Source organism: Ovis canadensis, chromosome 3 (genome assembly GCF_042477335.2).
Source record: "Ovis canadensis isolate MfBH-ARS-UI-01 breed Bighorn chromosome 3, ARS-UI_OviCan_v2, whole genome shotgun sequence".
NCBI lineage: Eukaryota > Metazoa > Chordata > Mammalia > Artiodactyla > Bovidae > Ovis > Ovis canadensis.
In genome coordinates, this window is record NC_091247.1 from 226,606,685 (window position 1) to 226,613,374 (window position 6,690).

Here is a 6,690-nt window from a genome sequence, read left to right on the forward strand (position 1 = left end):
CATCCTTAGAAGACAAAGAGAGATCAGACCGGTCTCTGCCGTATGAGGACATAGCAAGAAGGTGGCCATCTGCAGACCAGGAAGAGGGGCCCTCTCCAGGTACCAAATCACCGGGGACCTCCATCTTGGACTTCCCAGGTATCAGAACTGTGATAAATAAAAAGTCTGCTTTTTGGTTGTTTTCTTTTTTAATAATTTTTTTTGTTTGGTTAGTTACTTTTGGCTGTTCTGGGTCTTTGTTGCCTTGCGTGGGCTTGCTCTCGCTGCAGCGAGCAGGGGCCACTCTCTCCTTGTGACGTGCAGGCTCCTTGACGCACTGGCATCTCTCGTTGTGGAGCACGGGCTCCAGGACGTACAGGCTTCAGCAGTAGGTGCACATGGGCTCGGCAGCTGTGGTTCCTGGGCGCAGAAGTTGTGCTTCGGTGCACGGGGCTCATTGCTCCACGGCATGCGGGATTCTCCGGAGCCAGGGACTGAACCCACGTCTCCTGCACTGGCAGACAGATTCTTATCCCCTGCACCACCAGGGAAGTCCTAACTGTCTGTTTTTAAAAGCTGCCCAGTCTATGATATTTTATTATAGCACCCAGAGCTGACTAACAGATTCTCAGTACCATTACCCGTCAGAGAAATAAAATTAAAACCACAACGAGATTCCACTACACGCCACACTGAAAACACTGACAATAGCAAGTGTTGACAAGGATGTAGTGCGATTAGAATTCTCATATGTTGCTGGTGGGATGCAAAATGGTACGTTTACTTGAGAGAACAGTTTGGCAGTTTCTTATAAAGTAACACATACACTCACCATACGACCTAGCCATTTCACTGCTAGGTATTTATCCAAGAAAAATGAGAACATATGTCTACACAAAGACTTAGACATGAATAGCAATACTATTCATAAAAACCAAAGACTGGGAAGAACCCGAATGTCCATCTCCAGCAAAAGCATAAAGGAATCAGAGTGTCTCCATACAACGGGCTTCTGCTCAGCGACATAGAGAGAAGGGTGTTGATACAAAAACAGCCTGGATGCCGTCAACAGCGCTAGGCTAAGGGAATGAAATGGGACGCCAGAGGCTACACATTTATAAGAAATTCTAGAAAAGGTGCAGCCCTGGCGATAGAATGCAGATCAGTGTTTTCCAGGCTGGCAGGAGAGGAATCTGGGGTGATGGGAGTGCTCTGTGGGGTCGTTGTGCTCACGTGACTGTCCACCTTTTTTCAAACTCATCATATCACACACTTAAAATTGGGAAAAGTTCCTTTTCGTACGTTGTTGCTGCTGTTCGGTTGCTAAGTCGTGTCTGACTCTCTGTGACCCCATGGACTGCAGCTTGCTAGGCTTCCCTGTCCTTCACCATCTCCCGGATTTGGCTCAAACTCATGTCCATTGTGTGGACAGTATTCCTCAATAAACCTACAAAAATGAAATTTTTTTCTAACTTGTTTTCAAGCTGAAAAAGAGTGAGGGCGGAGGACGCGGCGGGGAGGCCTGCGGAAGGGAGGGAGCAAAGACCCTGAGGATTTGCGGTAGGAGGGGGGTGGACTTCATGCTTTCTCTCCTTGGAGCCTGGTGAGAAACCAGCTGGTAACCTGGGGCCTCGAGGCATGTGACTGCTTATGAGTGGGGAAGCCTGAGCCTGCCTAAATGAGCCTGGGTGAATGCCCACGGGAAGGCTCTGGATGAGAAAAGATTAAACGTGAGAGGGAGCATCTTATAGGAGGGAGGCACCTGGGCTGGTGGGCAGGAGCTGGGCTCCAGGGACAAGGAGGGGTGCCTGGGATGGGAGGCTGGTGGGAAGGTGGGTATGGGAACAGAGAGAGAGACCACCCAGTGCCAACCCGCCTGCTGCTCTTCGGCGATTGTCCCAGCCTTTTGATGATCTCTTAATCCCTTATAATATCTCTCTTGCTCGGAAATCCACTTTGATTCTAATGCAGCTCCTTACAAGCTTTCTTTCAGTGTTAGCAGGGAATCTTTTCTCTTCTTTTCCTTGTAAAGGATCTGTGTCTTTATGTAAGAGAGTTTTTACGGAAAATGTTTCTGCCCACACTGAGAGGCATCTTAGCTCCCTGACCAGGGGTCAAGCCCACACCCTCTGCTTTGGAAGCATGGAGGTTCAACCACCGGACCGCCAGGGAAGTCCCCTCAAGAGGCTTTCCTATAGACCCAAATAGCTATGTCTTTTTATCTGATCTGAATGTCTCTGCATTTTAAGTGGAAGGTTGCATCCATTAAAATTCTTTTATTGTGGTAAAATACACATAATGAAATTTTCCATTTTAGGCCTTGTAACATGTGCGGTTCAGTGCATTAAGTACCCTGCGTGGCAGGGTCACCCCCATCTCAAGAACTCTGTTCATTTTGCAAGACTGAAACTCAATACCTGTTAGGCTGTAACTCGTCATCCCCACCTCTCCAGCCCCTGGCAACCACCAGGCTCCTGCCTGACCAGACCCATATTTTGAACTGCCCAGGGCCCCTTGGGGTTCCCACCCCAAACTCATCAGACTGAAGTCAGAACTTACCCCTTCTGCTGTCCTGCCTCCTGACTCCCCAGCCCTTTTTCCAGCCTCAGTGGTGAAGAATCCGCCTGCAGTGCAGGAGACACAGGAGACGTGGGTTTGATCTCTGGGTCAGGAAGATCCCCTGGAGGAGAGCATGGCCACCCACTCCAGTATTCTTGCCTGGGAAATCCCACGGACCGAAGAGCCTGGCAAGCTATAGTCCATGGGGTCACAAAGAGTCGGACATGGCTGAGGTGACTGAGCGCGCACACCAACCTCTGGGTTCCCAAGCCTGAGACCTGTGGCTCAGTCTGGACGCCGCCCCCGCCTGCCGCCCTCCCCCGCCCGTCCCTAACCCGGTCACCGTGTCCTTTCTGCCTTTTCCCCACCTCTCAGACCCAGGCCCTCCTCCCCTCCCTTCTGCCCCTGGAAGTCTAGGCGCTCACCATCCACGGAGCTTGGTACAGTGACTCCCCAGGTGGGCTCTCTGCCTCTCTCCCCTCTGACCCCAGTTCCTTAGCCGAGGCTGGCGCTTTCCTGTCCGGGAGCCCGAGCCCGTTACTGTCCTGCTGTAAAGCTCCCTGCTCCCTGATGCTCTGGGTCCTCCCGAAGCTGCTGGCTTTGTGTCTACTCACTGACTATGTCCTATCTCCTAGCCACCCCATCCTTTCCAAGCTGTCTTGAGGCCCTTCCCTGAGGGGTCCGAGATCTTCCCAGGCCCCTTGGATGGTGTCATTCCCTGCTGAGACCCTCTCCTCGGGACCAGAGGGGTGGGGGCATCTCTGGGGAGAGACTGGAGAAGGGATTAGCGATGTGACAGGGCAGACAGCTTGGGCTGGCGGGGCTTGAGGCGAGTGGAGGGGGTGATTCCTACCAAGGAGTCCGAGAAGGGGGGCTGCGGAGCCCACAGCCCTCGCCTCCCTCTCTCCTCCATCCCAAGAAATCTGACCCCGGTTGGCGTTGTTGCAGCCAGAGCTGGAAGCAGGACTATTCCCGTGGGCTGAACTGGAACCCATCCAGGGCTGGGGAAGGAGCTGGCAGTCTCGGGCTGGTGTGCAAACAGCTCTGGAGTGACGGGAAATGCCTCGAAGGCCGGGCGCCTCGGCGCTGAGAGGCTTCCCAAAATAACCCAGGGGGCAGCTGTCTCAGATTCTGAAACTGGGTCTGGCTGCCCTAGCCACAGGGAGCCCCAGGCCCCATACCAGCCTTGCTCTGGGAGCAGATGGCACTGGGAATTTTTTCTTTCTTTCTTTCACCAAAGTCAGCTGTTAAGCGAACAGCTTGTCTGCAGGAAAGCATCCCTCCCTCTCTCTTTCCGTGACAGATCGAGCTGCCACCTCCCCTCCCCCAGCCCCTGCCCACCCCGCCTCCCCAACCCTTCTTCCTTTTGAGACACGAGGCAGCTGAGTCCAAGGGTCATCACAGGTCCTCGCCCACTGGCTCAGGGAGCAGCCAGGATCCCTGGGTCTCTGGGGGCCTGGACGGAGCTGGGACAACAGATTCTGGGTGGCCCGACTGATTGTAAAGCAGACCATAGGATGTCCCAGAAATGGTGCTTTCAGAAGAGTCAGCCCAGGGACCTGTGTTGGCCAACGAACATATGCTTTTATTCATGAATCTACGATCGTTTCACATCCGTTGATACGCTTATTGCCTGTAAAGGGAATGTGCCAGTGTGCAGGGCGGGGTTTTGCATCTGCAAAGGTCATTGTGCACAGGCCACACTAAGAGGCCTTCCTGAGCACCAGCCGTGTGCAGCCCCGTCTCGGAGCTGGAGATACAGGGAGAGCTCAGAGAGCGGCTCTATCCTGGAGGTGCTCCCAGCCTGGGGTGGACAAGGCAGTGTGGTGCAGTGGTTAGAGCGCAAAGCTTGAGTCAGACTCCGAGGCATGACTATCAGGCCCGTCAGCTGCTTGCTCTGTGATGCTGAGTGAATCACTTTACTTCCCTGAGACGCCGTTTCCTTCTCTGTCAAATCAAAGCAATCAGGAATCTACTCTCTGAAGGGTTATTATCCAAGTGAAAGCAGAGGATCCTTCTAAAGAGCCTGAAACATTGCAAGACGCATAGCACTCTGTAACGTTGGGTGACATCACCGTCACCATCATTATCACCACCACCGCCACCACCATCGTCACCACCAGGCTCCTCTCTCCAGGGGATTCTCCAGGCAAGAATCCTGGAAATGGGTTGCCTGTAACGATTCCAGGGGATCTTCCCAACCCAGGGATCGAACCCATGTCTCCTGCTTGGCAGGTGGATTCTTTACCATTGAGCCATCTGGGAAGCGGTCCTTTCTACTTAATCACTGGTAGTGCTTCGAGGCTCACATTGAAAATGGGAACATCAGGAGATAATTCACGTCTGCTTCAGCAGGATTCCAAGGGTCACTCTGAGCTGCCTTCCATTAAATTGAAGTCTTCGTCGGGGATCTGTGGTCCGCAGGGCCGGTGTAAAGCCTGCACTGGGGCTGGCTGGTGGTTACGGCTTCAGGGAGATTCTTTTTTCCCCAGTGCCAAGCTTGATGTAGACTACTGTCCTTGTTTCTTCGGCCTTTTTCCTAGTAACTTATTCCAGCAGTGAAAGCATGGCCCTTGGGAGAGCCCAGCTGTCCGTGAGGTTCCCTGTCTAACTCACGCTGGGCGGCCCAGGCGTTCCTCCGCCCCAGAGCCAAGTGTGGTCACGGAAAAGGATGATCAGGTGTCTGACCTTGGCAAATGTCCCTGGGGCAGAGCCAGCCTCAGCAACTGCTCACCTCTGGGGACTTCCAATCTCACTCCTAGTTCTCTGGCCTGGGAGGCTGCTCCTTGTTCTTGCTTGTCCGGTGTGATGCATTTTAATACATGTATATATGCACGCCTATAAAAGCATGTTCATATACGTAGACCTATATATTATTTTCATTGCTTTGCTGTTGGACTATTGATCAGCGGTTAGTCTTCCACACTGTGGAAAATGCAGGCCGCTCTCTGCTTGCACAGTGTAGATTTTTAATAAGCAGCGAAGTATCTTTAAAATTCCCTCTCCATCTCTGCCCTCCCCAAGTCCCCACGTGGAGGTAGGTCTCTGCTCCCCCGCCCATTCTCTTCCATTTCCTCCTTCTTTCCATGACCCTTCCCCCACCCCAGTCTCACCTCCCCACCTGCATCCTGATCTAGCCAGATGAGGGGGGACAATCAGCGTTCACCCATAGATAAACTTCCCAATCGTATAAGCCTATGCCGCCAACCAAAGGCTTCTCAAGGGCAAAATCAGTGTGGGGTGTGCAGGGGGATGAATCTTCTTGAATGGCCAGCCCTGGCTGTTCTGGGGGACAGGACCTGCCGGGGTGTACAAGGGGGCCAAGGCGGAAGTTCTGGGGGTAAGGCTTAGCCTGAGGCTTCAGGCTGGAGGAGGAAAGAAAGATGTGCAGAGGAACCAACATCCTCAGGTGGAGATAAGGCCCCACACGTTCATCTGAAGTGGGGCAGGGACCCCCAGGTGTCGTGCCCAGGGCCCAGGAAGCAGGTTCAGTATCGGTATCAGGCAGAGCTCTCGAAAGGCAAGGCTGTGCAACAGCTGCCTAAGGGATGCATGAGCAGAGGGGGCACCCACCTGCTGGGGGTCTGCACAGGGTTCCAGCACCCTGGGGGAGAGGTGGGAATCTGTTGTTTAGTCGCTCAGTCATGTCCAACTCTTGCGACCCCATGGTCTGTAGCCCACCAGGCTCCTCTGTCCATGGATTTCCCAGGCAAGACTACTGGAGTGGATTGCCATTTCCTTCTCCAGGGGATCTTCCTGACCCAGGGATTGAACCCACATCTGCTTCTCCTAAATTGGCAGGCAAATTTTTTTACTGCTGAGCCACTAGGGAAGCTCCAAGGAGGGAAGGGGGTATGCTTAGTGGGCTGAGGGCAGCACTGTGGGCATGATGCCCTGCTCAGACCCAGAGCCCAGTGCCCTGCCTTGCCTGCCCTGGACTTAACAATCTGAGAAGTGGTGGTCAAGCATGGAGCACCAGCCGACGTCCATCCACCACTCAGGGACCCTGGGCACAGGTGGAGCATCATGCATAAGTGACTGCAATAGGAACCAGAGCCTCTGGGTTGCCTATTACACACCAGCACATTGTTCCAGTGTATTAAAAAGCAGGGACATTACTGTGCCGACGAAGGTCCATCTAGTCAAAGTTAC

At 53.4% G+C, this 6,690-nt stretch overlaps 1 long non-coding RNA gene across 1 annotated transcript; it reads right to left on the reverse strand.

Annotated features, from left to right (window-relative positions):
- Nucleotides 1-401: 401 nt before the first annotated feature.
- Nucleotides 402-3,032, reverse strand: LOC138436151 (uncharacterized). Its single transcript, XR_011255357.1, has 3 exons — nt 2,964-3,032; nt 2,539-2,603; nt 402-488 (listed from the first exon to the last, which is right to left on the reverse strand). It is a non-coding gene; the product is annotated as an uncharacterized lncRNA (long non-coding RNA).
- Nucleotides 3,033-6,690: the final 3,658 nt, after the last annotated feature.